Raw genomic sequence first — 18,488 nt, forward strand, 5'->3', positions numbered from 1 at the left:
ATTGCAAGATGTATGCTGTGTGATTTGAAACTCCTTATGACCATCACTTGATGGGAAGGATGTACACCGCACCAGATTTACACAGGCCGCACAGTTCTTGCATGGATAGAAGCCCCATCTGGGGCCTTTTGAGCTGAAGGCTTTCTCTGGTCCCGGATCTTTATGGTAACTATGTACCAGCAAGTCCCTCAGGTTCATCGCCCTTCTATAGGTGGTGGAAGGGACTGGTGTAGTACATTTGGAAAGGACTAGGTCTTGCTTCAAAATGAGCCAATATTTCCCCAATGCATTTCTAACATCTATCACAGTAATTGAAAAGCCAGAGATGGTAATAAATCCTCTCTACCTTCTCTATAGGGAGTCCGACTGTGACTGCCGGTAGGCTCGGGGCTGAGGTAACTGCACAATCTGGTGCAGGTGTTATACAATGTAGTGTTGTTTTAGAACAGACCTGCACAACAAACAGCTCATGTACCGCATGCAGCCCACCAAAGTTTTGCTGCAGCCCATGGAGCCGTCCAGGATATGGAGCGCCCTTCTTCTTATATTCAAATGTTTCAGACGCAAACATATTTGAACACTGTCATCGGGACTAGGGTAAAACAGCGCTCGTCAGTCCCAGCCTCGACATGCTGCTGCTCGGCACGCTGCTGACGTCATCACACTATTGTCGGCACCCAAACACCTCAGAGGAGAAGAGATGGCACAGCCAATAGTAAGTCAAGGAGCCAAAGATTAAATTAATTATATCATTGTGGATGAGGAAGGAAGGGACTAATGTTACAGTGAGGGCACATAATGAGGGTGACAATTGTCAAAGGGGGCACAATTGTGGTGGGGGGTCCTTCATTCAATCGGGCAATGTACAGGGGAATATTTTGGAGAGGGACAGTATGTGGGCATACAGTGGGTACAGAAAGTATTCAGACCCCTTTAAATTTTTCACTCTTTGTTTCATTGCAGCCATTTGGTAAATTCTAAAAATTTCATTTTTTTTCTCATTAACGTACACTCTGCATCCCATCTTGACTGAAAAAAAACAGAAATGTAGAAATTTTTGCAAATTTATTAAAAAAAAACCCTGAAATATCACATGGTCATAAGAATTCAGACCCCTGGCTCAGTATTGAGTAGAAGCACCCTTTCTATTTCAAGTGTTTATTTCTGTTAATGTTGATGACTATGGCTTACAGCCAATGAAAACACAAAAGTCATTGTCTCAGTAAATTAGAATAATTAACAAAAAACACCTCCAAAGGCTTCCTAAGCATTTAAAAAGTCCCTTAGTCTGTTTCAGTAGGCTCCACAATCATGGGGAAGACTTCTGACTTGACAGATGTCCAGAAGGCAGTCATTGACACACCCCACAAGGTCCCAGAGTTCCAATTTTCATTTGGAAATCAAGGTCCCAGAGTCTGGAGGAAGAGTGGAGAGGCCACAATCCAAGCTGCTTGAGGTCTAGTGTGAAGTTTCCACAATCAGTGATGGTTTGGGGAGTCATGTCATCTGCTGGTGTAGGTCCATTGTGTTTTTTCCAGGCCAAAGTCAGCGCAGCTGTCTACCAGGAAATTTTAGAGCACTTCATGCTTCCCTCTGCTAACAAGCTTTTTGGAGATGGAAATGTCATTCTCCAGCAGGACTTGGCCCCTGTCCACACTGCCAAAAGTACCAATACCTGGTTTAAAACCAACAGTATCACTGTGCTTGATTGGCCAGTAAACTCGCCTGACCTTAACCCCATAGAGAATCTATTGGGTATTGTCTAGAGGAAGATGAGAGACACCAGACCCAACAATGCAGACGAGCTGAAGGCTGCTATCAAAGCAACCTGGGCTTCCATAACACCTCAGCAGTGCCACAGGCTGATCGCCTCCATGCCACATTGCCGCATTGATGCAGTAATTAATGCACGAGGAGCCCGACCAAGTATTGAGTGCATTTACTGAACATACATTTCAGTAGGACAACATTTCAGATTTTAAAAACATTTTTCAAGCTGTTGTTATAAAGTATTCTAATTTACTGAGATAATGACGCTTGTGTTTTCATTGGCTGTTAGCCATAATCATCTACATTAACAGAAATAAATACTTGAAATAGATCACTCTGCTTGTAATGACTCTATATAATATGTGAGTTTCACTTTTTGTATTGAATAACTGAAATAAATAAACTTTTTGATAATATTCTAATTTAGTGAGATGCATGTGTATGTAGCCTCTATTTCTTTAGTGTGGTAAGTACCATTTTGAGGGTATGTACCATTATTATTCATTGTAGCAAAATGGGAAACAGAAAATCCACTACTGTTGTTGCAGATTCATGGTTTTGCATAGCATTTGCTCTCCTGCACTGATTATGGGGGCAGAAACCTCAGGGTGAAGATCTTTTATCTTGCACCATTTATACTCAAAAAACACATTTCCAACAAATGCATATAAAATTCCCCTCCTTGCTATTTTTTTTTCTTAAAGATTACAAATAGTTTATTAAATAGTAATATGTTGCAATAATCTCATTTATTTTAATGCAGTTATAGTACTTCACATATAACATTTATTTATATTCTCTCATATACAATAAATATCCATACGCTTCAATCATCTGTTTAAGAAAAACAAAATGGAACAAATATTAACCCTTCCATATTATTCCATCATCCCTCCTCCCTTGAATCAAAACAAACCCCACCTGCACCCCCAAACTGAAGGGGAGGATACAAGGAAAACCCTTCACCCCATAACTAGCATTGCTCTACACCTGTCCATTCTTCCCAGATATGCTCATAAACAGTTGTCTGATTTTTATTATCGTAGACCACTTTCTCTTTTTTCGCTTATCAATTAATTTAATTCAGGTTGTTCTTTTACCTTCCATTTCCTCATAACTGCAAACAGAGTTTGAGACAAAATACGTATTAATAAGATCTTATTACTACTTCTTTTAAGACTCAAATATCTACATCTAATAAAGAATTTTTAGGGTCATTTTATAAATGCACTTAAACATTATTTAATACACTATTGAATTACCATACAATATCTTACTATTTGTTTTCTTAAATTCTGTGTCAGTGGCTAATCTAAGGGTTTTTGAGATGTAAATAGAGAGATATTCTCCCTTACAATTGATTATGGAAGATTCATTTATTTAAGGCAGGTTAGTTGGAGGGTGGGTGGATGTCTGGTTGAGGAGTTCTCTAAGAACTCGTTCACACTGCTGTATGACATAGTAGAGTGCTCTCTGATGTTTTATCAGACAGCACTCAGCCCAATATTATACTATGGGGCAGTGCAGATCTGAAATGTTTTTGCTCATGACGATTCGGCATGGGAAAACAATTGCAGCACGCTGAGAGTGGCTCAGCAAATCGGATCACATGCACCCATACAAGTCTATGGGTGCGTGTAAAACCTTGGCCCAGACTTGGATTTCATCCCAGTGCAGTTTGATTTATGCAGACACAGACGATGGAAAAGTTGGAGAAACGAAGTTCTCCATCTTCTCCGCACCTGTAATATGATTGTCTCAAACAAGAGAAACGGATCCCAGTAAACTGACACTCGGCTCAAACTCTGGTCAGAGCTTGAGCCTAGTGTCATTAGCATAAATGATCCAATTCTCTCACATGAGAGAATCAACACTTGTGTGACCCGGCCTAACGTGTAGTTGGGGAGCTAAGAGTGGGAGATGGTTTGAAGGGGTGAAGTGGAAGGTGGAGTGGGGGAGGTATCAGAAGAGGAGGGATATTTTAACTTAATTATTATTTTAATATGGTGAAAGTTATCTAATTTAATGTTAGAAGGGTTTAAGATAAGTTGAAATGGTATTTCTTTGCTTGGATGAGAAGAGATCTGATGTCTCTGATATGTCTTCAAAAGACACATTCAGATAGTGATTCAAGAAAGTAGCTAAAAGTGGGTTGTCAAGTACATGTATATCATGCTGTACATAATATCTACTCACGAGGGTCTTTATCCTTGTTCAAAGGGGTGTAAATATAAGTATGTATTACACAGGGTAGAAGTAAGATATATATATATAAACTGTTGAAATGTAAAATTAACAACATAAGGTTAGAAATTGCAAACACCTGTATTCCTCTCCCATATAAATCTGAGCTTCACTATGAAGAAAGTGAAAACTTGCAATATCCGATTTTGATTGTAGGAGATTTTAATACTGTAATTGACTTTACCTGTAATAGAAAATCATGTAGACGTGCGTCAAAGTCTAGTGATACAACATCTTTTCCAATCCTCTGGAAGAATTTTTTGGGGAAGAGGCTTATTAATCCCAAGGATTATCAGGATTCATGTTACTCTAAGACTTAGCAATCCTGATTCCCTATTGATATGGTTTTTGGCAATGGAGAAATTTTGTATAAACTCCTTTAAGGGGGTTGATACTCACTCAGCAGCTTTTACGGGGATCTCCCTGGGCAACCCAGGCTTGCACCGACTTTGGAAGGGAGTGGATGAACCTGTCCATGATGACCTTTTCCACCATCTGTACTGGGGAGGAAGATTGAGGTTACAACCACTTTGAACCAAGTGTAGGAGGTCGAACATTTGGGACCTGGGAGGTTTGTCACTGCAATAGGCCCAGTGGTGCACCCGTTGCACCCTAACAGTCAGAGTCACTCCCAAGCGCGCCAAAATTTCTGTTTTTAATTTGGCGCACTCCTTTGCGTCCTGCAGGGCCAAACAAGTCATAATGGGCTTTCTGAGGCTGGCCCATTAAATATGGCACCAGCACCTCCGCCCACTGCTCTGGAGGCAATCTCTCCCGCTCCGCCACCCTCCCAAAGAACGTTAGGACCTCGACGTCATCACCCGGAGTAATCTTTTGCAATGCTCTTCTTACCGTCTTCCTGACGTGTGAATCATTACCTGGAGTTGAGGGAGGGACGGCCTCTCTGCTGCAAACTTTCCCCGCTAGAAGTTCCATCTGCCGTTGTTGCTGCTGAATCTGCTGCATCAGAAGTTTATTAGTCTCTTGCTGCATCTGTTGCTGCTCCCGGTGCTGCTGTTGCAGGCTCTGCTGGCTCTGCAAGTGCTGCCGGTGCTGCTGTTGTTGGCTTTGCAGCAGGTGTTTGAGTGGCTCTTTCATGGTGCCGGACATCTCTGGCTGGCTGGCGGCCTTTACCCAGGACATCCATCGATCTCTGTGGCAGGTACACGTTTTCCTGGAATCTTGCCCACATTCTCCACTAATTGTAACTGGGTTGGTACTCACTCAGCCACTTTTAAGATAGTCACAGGAGTCAGTTTCTTTAAAAATGTCCAAGGTGGGTTTATTCGGACTTCATAAACTGCACTCTCCAGGTAAATTAAACATTTTCTCGGTAATTATTTTGATTCTAGGCTACATATATACCGGGACACGAGGATATGTACTTTAAATGCCCCTGATGAAGCCACCGTGTGTGGCGACACGCACTGGGCACTGAGGTCCCATTTGCACCTTCCCATTTACAGGCTGATTTGATTGAGTATTTGCTTTCTATGATCATATTGTTTAATTGGCTCTACTATTATTTTTTGCTGGGGCAGCACGGGTGGCCACAATTGAGTGTATGTGATGGAGTGGTTATGGAGTAGTCATCTCCAGTGTGAGGTGAAAGGGTCTATTGGCAATCGCCAGTTTACAATTATACTGTTCTATAGACCTATTACCCTGTATACAGGGACACCATATTGATTTTCACACAGATACCTGTTGTTGCACTTTATATACATATTGTTTTTTGTGTATTCTCTATTTATATAGAATACTTTGGGCTTGTGCAATATTGACCATCATAGATATTCTATACAGCCTGTTAGAGTTCATCTATTTGACTGCACTTTATTGTATTTTCTGTCATTATAATATGGGAAGGTCTCTAAAGTAGTGGGTTCCTCAAGCAGTGGATTCCTCCACTATTTTTAATGGTGTTTTAAAATAATTTTTTTTGTGCGTATTCTTATATATGTGTCAGGAGATACTGTAATAAATTGATGTAATTTATATTCAAATATTCCGTGATTATTTCTTCAGGTGATCACCGCTTAGGTGCATGTCTTCTTTTCTTTTTGAAATTCGTATGATGTTGTATGACATGTGGCAGGTAGATCCCAGTTATTAGATGGTGCCCTCCTAAAGTAGTAGGTGCATGGGGTTATGTCCCAGCTTTTTGTCCTTTTTATGGGCACAAGACATGGATTTCCTAATCCAAGCTGCTCTTTGCCCTACTTATTGACCATATATAAGGCTATGTGCCCACGATGCAGAAATGCTCAGGATTTTTTCCTGAGCGTTTCTGCATCTCCCTGGCAGAAAAAAACGCATGCGGATTGTACATGTGGATTGTACATGCGGATTGTACATGCGGATTGTACATGCGGATTGTACATGCGTTTTCCTGCCACGGACAAGCGGAAATGGAGCGTTATTCACTGACATTTCCGCATGCGGATTGACAAGCGCTTTCCAAGCGATTAGCATCACTTGGAAAGTGCTTGTGACAACTAGGTCACACTATATAAATTCATGCAAATTGCATGGATTTATATAGTGTGACCCGAGAGAGTGGTAAAAATAAAAAAATAAATGTATACTTACCCTCCGATGGCCCCCGGTGTCCTGCTTTACACTCCGTTCTCCCTTGCCGGCAACAGTGAATTGAAAGACCTGCCGACGTCAGCATTGCGTGACCCGTCACATGACTCTGACGTCAGCGCAGGTCCTTCAATTCATTGCAAAGTGCCGGGAAGCAAGTAGGAGCGCAGCGCGGGCTGACAGAAGGTAAGTAGACAGTTATTTTTTATTTTATTCTTTTTTTACAGATTTTTTAATGGTACCTGGGTGTGGAGGAGACTCTCCTCTCATCTACACCCGGGTACCATCTGCACATTGGAACGCGTGGATTACGCATCTACATATGCAGTGATGCGTAATCCATGTGATCTAAAGCAAGTCAATGGCGGCGAAGACGCAGCACTTCTGCAAAATAATTGGTAGCGCTGCGTTTTTTTCCGCAGCGGAAATTTTCGCAGCATGTGCACAGCACATGCGGATTATCATTGGGGAACATTGCTGCCCTTCTACCATGCGTTTTTAATGCGTTTCAGCAGCTATAAAAACGCTGCGGAAACGCATTAAAAACGCATTGTGGGCACACAGCCTAAGGTTGTAAAGGAATAAGGGGTTCTCAGTTTTGGACTCAGGAGGAAATATTAGCGATGTACACAGGTGATTTGTTATTATTTTAATAAATGTAAAGGAAGATCTAAGGACAGATATTACATTGGTGAATGGATTTGGTATTTTTTCTGGATTGAAGATTAATTGGAATAAGTCAGATATCATTATTGGACAAGAATTTCCAAATTACAGATGGTGATATACTTATTATCCAAGAGGGCAACAGTTTGAAATATTTGGCATTAAATATATCACATAAGATGGTGGACTATATAGAAGTGAATGTCATACCGGTGTTGAGTCGTTTTAGCAGAATGGCAAAAATATGGAGGAACAAGGAAGAATCAATCTGATTAAAATGTATTTGTTTTTTTATGTATATTTAATAAATTCCCCTCTTTGCAACTTAGTGACTGAGTATAGGAAAAAATGTATATTAAAGCAACCTTATACCCTGAGACTGAAAAGTTACTACACTTTGTAAATATACAGTCATCCTTCCTGACGCCCTTCTTTTGCCTCCCGCTACCTCCATTGCTTAGATCTGTGTTCTGTTCCTACTACCTCCAAGATGGCCACCAGTTTGGTAAGTCTAAACCACATCTTCCCTGTCTTTTCTGTGCTGTGGGATGGGAAAGGAAAGGCAGGAGAGGTGAGGTTTAGATTTACCAGTGTACTCCATGCTGCTATGACCGTCATCTTGGAAGCAGGAGGAAAGGAACGCCTATCCCAGCAGAGGAGGCATCGGGGAGCTAATGGAGGGCTTCAGGTAGAGTGCCTATACATGCGAAACGTATACCCACTTCTCAGTCCCAGGGGAAGGGGCCCTTTAACACTGTTGCAGGACAATATTAGCGTTGAGCTGTAATTGTTTTCTAAGGCAGTACACTTAATATAGGACAATCACTGTGCTACCAGTATTATTCCGCACATAAATGATACTGATTCTCCATTTTGTAATAACATAATTAACCCTTTGTGCTAAACTGAATAGTAAATTATAGTCTGTTTTTCAATTAACAGCATAAAGCAATATGTTTACAAAGATGAATACTCCAATGCTGACCAAAACTGAATTCTCTGCTAAGGTTACAAAATAACCAACACTTTATACATGGACAGTAAATTCTTTTTCTAATTTCTCGTCTTATTTCTGTTTGCCATTTTAGGAGACAGTGGTGTGCGGCCATCTCTCCCCGGCAGCACAATCTCTGACAACATCAAGAGACTAGATTTTCATCAAGTGCTTGGCCGGGGGAGTTTTGGAAAGGTAAGAACCTATAACATTACGAGCCCAGATTGTATATTGTTTGCTATACAATATAAGATCATGAATGAAGTAGAGAATAACACTGTTAATAACCATCTTAGATCCCCAAATTCAGGTGTTTCTGACAAAGGCAGATGCAGGGCGGTTTCCAAATGTGTTGCTACCTATATATGTGTAATAGTGTTTTCTGATAGTCTACAGTGGGTTAAAGTATTTTTCTGGTGCCTCTAACTTCTGCACTAGGAAGTTGCAGGTGCTGCTGTTTTCCCCACATGCCTGCACCTTGGAATCTTGGATGGCCAGCAGATAACAACATCTATTTTTCAATACAGGTGCACGATCCTGTTGGCTGTGCAAGTGTGGGCCAGACACCTGTATAGACAACATCATGCAGAAGTGACAGCTGCCGTAGAAACTCTACATGCAAATATGTGACCAGAGCACTTTCATCCACCTTTATCCATGCTAGCTGTGTCACCCACATAGAATGTGGAAGAATGTGCTCTGGTCAGATGAGACCAATAATTTAAATTTTTTGCTAAATGAAAAACACTAAGTGTGGAGGAAAACTAACACTGCAGATCACCCTGAAAACACCATCCCCACCGTCAAACATGGTGGTGGAATCATCATGCTGTGGGGATGCTTTTCTTTAACAGGGACGCTCGTCAGAGTTGATTAGAAGATGGATGGAGCTAAATACAAGACAATCTTGTAGGAAAAACCTGTTAGAGGCTGGAAAAACTTGAAACAGAGATGAAGGTTCACCTTCCCGCAGGACAACGACTCTAAACATACTTCCAGAGCTACAATAAGATGGTTTAAATAAAAACATACTCGTGTGTTTATATAGCCCAGTTAAAGTCCAGACATAAATCTCATTGAGAATTTGTGGCAAGGCTTAAAAATTGTTGTTCACAAACGCTCTCTATCCAATCTCACAGCTAGTTTGCAAAGAAGAGTGGGCAAAAATTTCAACCTATAGTGCAAAGCTGGTAGAAAAATACCTTGCAGCAGTAATTGCAGCAAAAGGTGGTCCTACAAAGTGTTGACTCAGAGGGGCTGAATACAAATGCACGTCACAATTTTCAGATTTACATTTTTAAAATATTCAGAAAAACATGTATCATTTCCTTTACACTTCACAAATACTTGTACTCTGTGTTGGTATATCACATAAAATTCCAATAAAATACATTTAAGTTTTTGCATCTAACTTGAAAAAATGTGGAAAAGTTCACAGGATGTGAATACTTTTTCAAGGCACTACATTGTACATCTGCATGTACGTAGCTACATAAGTATGAGTAAATATATGTGTGTGTACTGAGAATGACATTTATTAAAGATATTGTCCACAGTTAAAAAGTAATAATTCAAAAAATTCCGTGTCAGCAGTGGTGACGTCTCATACATTCTCCTGATTGCTAACCAATGACTCGTCTCAATGGTTTTGTCCAATAAATAGAGACATCCTCAATGAGACCAGTGATTGTCTGCAGCAAGGTAAACAAGTGCAGGTTTGGACTACTGTGCCAGGCTCTGGAATAGCAAAGGATTTATCAGGGTAGTATCGTTTTATTTTTTTAATCATACTACTCCCTGAAGTTAGGACAAAAATCGAATTGAGGACAAGCCTCCTAATACTATTACAGACAACTCTCTGATTTTTTAGGACATTCCTGGGAAAAGGAGAGAGCTCCTTGATTACCAGAGAAGCCAGCAAATATCCCAAAGCATACTCTTCACAATATATTCACCTCTCGTGTTTTCTGCAATTCTTATAAGGCTGGGTGCCCACGTAGCGTTTTTCAAGCGTTTATGATGCGGAATTTCCGCAGCGGAAACGCTTGTGAAACACTAGGTAATCCGCACCCCATGGTCCCCAAGGGGATTCCGCATGTTCTATGCACATGCTGCGCATTTTTCCGCAGCGTTTATGCTGCGTACAAAAATCTGCAGCATGTCATTTAATTTTGCGGAAGCGCAGCGGAAGCCCCGCTATTGACTTGCATTGAGACGCATAGAATGCGCGTCTGTACATTTCTACAAGTGAATTCTATGCGTCTCTATGTACGGATGGTACCCAGTTCAGGAGGAGAGAAGACTCTCATCCAGACCTGGGTACCATTGTTCCTGTAAAAAAAAGAATAAAATAATAAATAAAGTTAATACTCACCTTTCCGAAGGCTTCTCTGCATGCCGGCATCGCTGAAGGACCTGCGGTGACGTCACAGTCATGTGACCGCAGGCCCTTCACCGCTCTGTCTCACGATATGCCGGCAGCCGGGAACTAGACAGGAAGGAGCGCTGCAGCCACGCCGGGGCATCGGGGGTGAGTATAGCTTTATTTTATTTTATTTTTACGTTTCACACTGTATAAATCCATGCTGTTTGCATGGATTTATACAGTGTGACCTAGTTGTCAAGCACTTTCCAAGTGATGCTATCGCCTGGAAAGCGCTTGTCAATCTGCATGCGGAAACGCATGTGAATCCGCATGTGGATCCGCATGTATTCTGCAGGAAAAAAGCATGCACAATCTGCATGTACAATCTGCATGCGTTTTTTCTGCCAGGGAGATGCAGAAATGCTGCAGAAATTTTCTGCTTCATTTCTGCATCGTGGGCACATAGCCTAACTCCTGGCATCACTGCAACATAAAACCTGACACCAGAGGTGCTGTGGAGTGAAAAGGAGTTTAGGATCAGGACAAAGTGTCTGCAAATGTAGTCTCAGGTCTGTGCTGCAGATTAAGGTGCATTCACACTGCGCAGTTATCGGAAACCAGTGGAAACAGGCTGACGTTCGCCCGACAAACAAGCAAAGTGGTCTTTCATAGGGTAAAATGATCTTTTGTTTTGCTTAAATCTTTATCGATCTTGAAATAACCTATACAAAAAACTATGAGCAATAGCCAAGGTAGCATAAAAGGTATATATTTTATTAGTACAATTTAGACACATGATAAAATCTGATGAAAAAAGAGAAAATCAGATAAGGCTAAAAACACAGGCAAACCCCATGGTGCATAACAAAAGAATATGCAGCAATATTAAGTAATGTATACATAATAGGCTATTAGAAAAAGGTATGTTGGGTGGAAATAAATCCTACACACATATAAAGTGTAATAGACGCCAAATGTGATAAAGTATATATGCTGCACAAAATAACCCTAGTATAGATAGGCATACATTTGCAGCATGGTCTTTGATGCCAGCATCTATGTACAGCTGAGCTCTGCACCCCAACACAGTCTGTTTATATTGATTCTCATCTCAGCTTTTCATGGCTGACACAGGAATAATGCCAACCAGCTCTGGAGTTGTAGTTATTCCTGTCTCAATCATGCATGGCTAAGACTGAAGTAATCCTTTAACCTCCTAGCTTTAATGGGTAATTCTAGTGGGGTTATTTCCTAGTGCCCATGTTTATAGCTATTAGATCTCCTGTATGTAAGCTAGTAAGAAACTGTAGAAATATAAAATAATTATTAAAGAAATAGCAATGGTGTCACTTTCCTGCTCCCCTCCACACTTATTTCAATGAGTTGTTCGGCCTTAGGGTACAAGTCTGCAGTAACTATGTGACTACAGACTTGTGAGTCCTCACAGTGTGCAGTGTGTGTGCTGTTGAGGTTCTCCAGTGCCGGTGCCAGGAATGGGCAGGAGCATAACTGCAGGTATGCAATTTGCATACATGTGGTCATGTGCCGACGAGACATGTGCAGCTGTCCATGTCGCCCTGGCACTTTACAGAAAAATTGTGTGCCAGTTCAAATGTGCTGTTGCGTGTAGGGTGCGTTACACTCACTTGTAGGCCACAGGCCCCAGCTGTCTCCAGGTCTTCAACTTAAGGAGCTGCCGCACATAGATTAGGGAACACTCAGTTCGTTTCAACACACAGAAGTTTACTCGACAGTTCAATTGCATCAGATTGTAATACACAGTATCGGGCACAACATTCTCCATTTCTTATTTCCATAGTACAGAACATTTTCAGCATTTATTTACGTTCTAACTGGACTATCCCTACGTTCACTGATCCTGTCAGCCCCAGGATTTCCCAGTTGAGTTCCACAATACACCCGAGATCTGTTACATTTCCCATACACAATTGCACGTCCATCTTCCTCTGTATGTAAAGGGGTGAGGTGCTTGCCATAGCACCTGAATCGAGCCCTGATCTCCGGACATTGCAGGAATGTCTGCAGTGAATTTTTGTAAGGCCTCATATCACCCAGAACAATATGTACTCACTCTTGATATCAGCCCCAACTGCCCTTGAATTTGATCTTATATCACTCACGAACGCTCTACAAACAGGAAGCAGTCTCCTTTAACTGGCACTTTTCCCTCCCACTATGAGCTAGTCCTAAACATGAACACTTTCTTACACTATTCTCATCCTACCTATGTCAACTCCTAAGTCCTAAACTATGTCTTATCTTGCGCAATCCTATGCTGTACACTATACATTATACATATGACCATATCACACTCTATATTACAATTCACATAATATGACATACTGTAACTATGTAATTACACCATATATACTGAAAACTGCAGGACATCGTTTACACTACAATACAACACAATTGGTGTCTTCAGGGGTATGAATGCGACGGTCCAGTCAACACCCCCTTACACAGGCTCGCTCAATACAAGGGAATTGAGTGAGGCCGGATAAATGACCATCTGCTCCCATCACTGGAGAATCCTCATGAGTCTACACTCACATAAAGTGTCTGCAGACTTGTACCCCAAGGCCAGACAACACCTTTAATGAAGATCATCAACTAATGACCATTTTTTTCTAGGTGGTGCTGGCGGAAGATAGATATACCCGCCAGCAATTTGCTGTAAAAGTCATCACAAAGAGGAACCTGCTAGCTGAAGGAGAGGAGCGCGCGTTGGTGGAGCGGCGTGTGTTACAACTTGCATCTGGCAGCCCCTTCCTTCTTCATGGCACATTCGCCTTTCAGACCAAGGTAAAATTGTGACCTGTTCATTAATATTGGATAAAGAATAAAGTGCACTCATCTATATGCACAGGATATGTCCACGTTTATATCTGGTGTTTGTTAACATTTCAGCATTGGAAACATTTTCATGTCCTGCTCCTTGTATGTGTAGCTGTCACCTACTGTGGGAACACTGGACAAACCCTGGGAACCAGGCAATGTGCCTAGAAATATGATGCTGACGGTTAACTTTTGGGGTTTCTCTATTGAAGTCTATGGAAAGTCTTGGAGTGGTTCAACTGGCTCCCAATATCTGAAGTCATTTGTCCACCCCTATGGATGTCATTCTTAATGAGTACTTCATAATGGTGAGAAATGCAGAAGGCAACATTACAGTGAAAAGTAATGCTGTACATTTAGCACATCACATTCTACATATGTAGATATATCTTCTGATTATTGAGTGTTAGTAAATGTATGACTGCTACAATGACTTTATCATACGACTGATTTCTACGTCTTGTCTGACAGGAGCTTGTGCTTCTTGGGATGGAGTATGTCACCTGTGGCGAATTCCACCATCTCCTGATGAGGAAGGGGTGTCTTGACATCCCCAGTGCACGGTACAGTATTCACAGTCTAAGCCATACAGCTATGTATTTTCTAAATGAGACTGACTAGATTGATTCGATTGTTAGCCCTAACGTTCACGTAAATTCATATCTCCCATTCACAGGGATGTTATTAGGGAAACACTTAGAAAAATACAGCTCTAATTTTTATTTCCAAAAATAGCACCGCACCTGTCCACAGGTTGTGTGAGGCATCGCAGTTCATCCTCATTCACATTAGTCATGTAGCGTTATTTTTTAAAGAAAGACACCATGTTTTTCTGATCCTGGATAATCCTTTAACACCATATGAATATACATTGTAATAGTAGCAATTGTGTATCCCTATAGGCAAGAAGGAACTTAAAGAGGTTATCCACTACTTTAACATTGATGTCCTATACTTAGGATGAGCAGGTCCAGGTGCCTTATAATCAATACGATATGTGCGACTGCCCTTCTAGACCATTATAATAATATAAATACTTGTATATAATAACCAGAAATATAAAATCCTGATAAGTCCTGCCTGTCTAGTCTTTTGGGCAATATATATTTCTGAGTTTCTGATTCACTAAAAACTATTTTCTCCTCTTTTCTTTCGGCCAGATTCTACGCCGCAGAACTTGTGTGTGGAATTCAACACCTGCATTCTAAGGGCATCATCCACCGGTAACTAGAAATACATCTAATCCTCCACCACCAGTGATGCCTATAACTATACACAGCAATACTGAGAATTATACAGCGGACACTGATAAGAATCCATTTGTCTTCTTCACAGAGATCTCAAGCCTTCTAACATCTTGGTGGCTGCGACGGGCCATATAAAGATTGCCGACTTCGGTCTGGCACTTGAGAACATCTATGGAGACCGGACAGCCACCGAATACGCTGGGACACCAGGCTTCATGGCTCCTGAGATGCTGGCTGCGGAGGAGTACAATGCTGGGGTAGACTGGTATGCATTTGGCATCATTTTGAACATCATGATTACCAGCAGGTCCAAATACCATCGAGGACTATTCAACGCTTCCAGCAAGGAGGCGAAGAACATCATTAAAAAGGTCAGTACATGATATAAGTTGTATTACTTTTATATTATTGTGTGATTTATTGTGATGTTAGCGGTAATTTACTATTATATTCAGCTCCATTGGTGGGAGTGGAATCTCATGTTAGGTCAAGTGTTTACGTGTTCAATATAACACGTAAACACTTGTAGGGGTGACGTGATGGTATATATTACCTGTCATGTATTATTGAAGATGTCAGATAAAAAACACTAATATTAGGCTTTTTTTTTTCATAAATATATATAATATTTATTTATTTTAGTTAAATTTTATTTATGAAGCTGTTATATAAATATAAACATTTTTTTTTCTTCTTTTGCAGCTCCTCCGGGAAGATCCTGCCAGGCGCCTCGGAGTCCATGGTAACATCAGAGCCCATAGGTTTTTCCAGCGTATTGACTGGGACTCGGTGGAAGCCCTTAGAATGTGTCCCCCACATGTTCCTGTGCCAGTAAGTATTAGAGGAGATGTTTTATACAGACTCATTTATGAATAGTTTCACATAGCTTTAATCACTTTTTCCAAATTCGTCAGATTACTAATAACAGTGAAGGTCGCTGATTTGTCAGTGGTGAGATTGTAAGCCCCCATACATGTTAAATGATCAGCAGATAGTGACAAAATCTGCCGATCATTGGTTGACATATGTAGAGAGCCTCTAGCTTTCCTGAACTTTACTATATACTGTTCTAATGTAATCACCTTCTTGTGTTTTCTTTTTCTCTTATAGCCAAGTAACATCCAGCGCGGCTCCAGACCATTCAATCTTCAAATTCTGGAAGCAGCAGAGGCTAACAACTCAGCCCTCTCAGCAGACCACCAGGCCTTGTTCACGGGGTTTTCATTTACCAACATCAGCTGGAAAACCCCAAACCATCCACCGGCTCTTTAATATCATCAGAGCAAGCTGTCTTCCTAAACCCCAAGAAGAACATCAAAATAAGAAGATCCGGAAGGGCAAGCAGGACCTGGACAAGCAAGAAATAAGCGTGTCAGGACTCAAGCCAGGATCAGGACCCCAGAAGAACACAGAAGATATTCCTGTTCAAAAGGATGGCCATAAAGATGGATGAGGCAAGGGAGGTAAGTGCCCAGTAGGGACTTTTATGTGTGGCATTATGGTGTGCCTGGGAATACCATGCACACTACATGCCCCTGACAATAAGAGCCTTATGATACTATATGTATAGTGTTACGCTATGTATATAGTACATAAGAGAAAAAATATTCTAGTTATATTTACCGGTGACTACCGGTGACTATAATTACAATTTTCCCCTTCCTCCATAACAACTCATTGAGCTGTCCTGGGCGACGGGGAAATAAGGTGTGAGATGGCTGGCTATTAAGGGGTGGAAGGAGGCCAGTTTTTTTTTTTTTATAAATCATAGCATTTAAAGCTATATTGCTTTGCTATGTAAAATAATTATATTTACCGGTGACTACCGATGACTATAGTTACACTTTTCCCCCTCCTCCATAACAACTCATTGAGCTGTCCTGGGCGACGGGGAAATAAGGTGTGAGATGGCTGGCTATTAAGGGGTGGAAGGAGGCCAGTTTTTTTTTTTGGGTTTGTTTTTTTAAATCATAGCATTGAAAGCTATATTGCTTTGCTATGTAAAATAATTATATTTACCGGTGACTACCGGTGACTATAGTTACACTTTTCCCCCTCCTCCATAACAACTCATTGAGCTGTCCAGGGCGACGGGGAAATAAGGTGTGAGATGGCTGGCTATTAAGGGGTGGAAGGAGGCCAGTTTTTTTTTTTTTTTTTTTTTTAATCATTGCATTTAAAGCTATATTGCTTTGCTATGTAAAATAATTATATTTACCGGTGACTACCGGTGACTATAATTACACTTTTCCCCTTCCTCCATAACAACTCATTGAGCTGTCCTGGGCGACGGGGAAATAAGGTGTGAGATGGCTGGCTATTAAGGGGTGGAAGGAGGCCAGTTTTTTTTTTTTTTTTTTTTTAAATCATAGCATTTAAAGCTATATTGCTTTGCTGTGTGAAATAATTATATTTACCGGTGGCTACCGGTGACTATAGTTACACTTTTCCCCCTCCTCTATAACAACTCATTGAGCTGTCCTGGGCGACGGGGAAATAAGGTGTGTGATGGCTGGCTATTAAGGGGTGGAAGGAGGCCAGTTTTTTTTTTTTTTTAAATCATAGCATTTAAAGCTATATTGCATTGCTATGTAAAAAAAATTATATTTACCGGTGACTACTGGTGACTATAGTTACACTTTTCCCCCTCCTCTATATCAACTCATTGAGCTGTCCTGGGCGACGGAGAAATAAGGTGTGTGATGGCTGGCTATTAAGGGGTGGAAGAAGGCCAGATTTTTTTTTTTAAATCATAGCATTTAAAGCTGTATTGCTTTGCTATGTAAAATAATTACATTTACCTGTGACTATAGTTACACTTTTCCCCCTCCTCCATAACAACTCATTGAGCTGTACTGGGCGACGGGGGAAATAAGGTGTGTGATGGCTGGCTATTAAGGTGTGGAGGAGGCCAGGTTTTTTTTTTTGTTAAATCATAGCATTATATCTAGCAACACTGCTAGATATAATCATAACAAAAGCATAAGGGCATAAACATATGACGGTGTCCGGAGAGCCTGACGAGGCCGCAGTTGGTGAAATGCATGTCGAGGCTCACACACACCATCTGGATGCTCCTGTGCTTCTCGTGAGACATGGTACTGGTGCACATACTTTATGACTGATTATCTTCGGGCTCTCCTGATACCATCATATGTTTATCTCTTTATGCTCTTGTTATGATTATATCTACCAGGGTTAATTGGCTTCATTATTTTCACCTGCACCCCATATTGGGGATTAGCATCTACTGCGGCCATCTCGTCTTTTGACCAACTTCTGATTATTATATAGATATTGCAGGGGTATTATACAGGCAAAGTTTAAAGTTTTGCCTTCCTGCTCTCTACTATGTATTTATTTAACTGACTGCAATGCACGCCACTTATAAGACACTAGTGCTGTAGAACATCAGGGTTGCTTCACCTATATTTTGCGTACTGTTAAAACGTATTATAAACATCGAGCCTTTTTTCCGGGTTCTTATTAAAACTACGGCCACTCACAATTGATCAGCTAAACTCTCTGATATTTATACCTTATATAATTGTCAGTTAGCTGTGAGGTTTTAGTATTTAATTTATTTAATTATACCGGATTATATGCTTGCATATTCTACTTGTTAGTATACTTCTTTTGCAGGTATATTCATATTTTTTCCTGTTTTTTATAGACTATTCATCATATTTCTTAGTCTCGCAGTTTGCAGTAATTACTAGCCCACCTTAATTGTGTTTGCCCCTAGAACTCTAGA

Source organism: Phyllobates terribilis, unplaced genomic scaffold (assembly GCF_046119375.1).
Source record: "Phyllobates terribilis strain yellow unplaced genomic scaffold, ASM4611937v1 Scaffold_49__1_contigs__length_9717188, whole genome shotgun sequence".
Lineage (NCBI taxonomy): Eukaryota > Metazoa > Chordata > Amphibia > Anura > Dendrobatidae > Phyllobates > Phyllobates terribilis.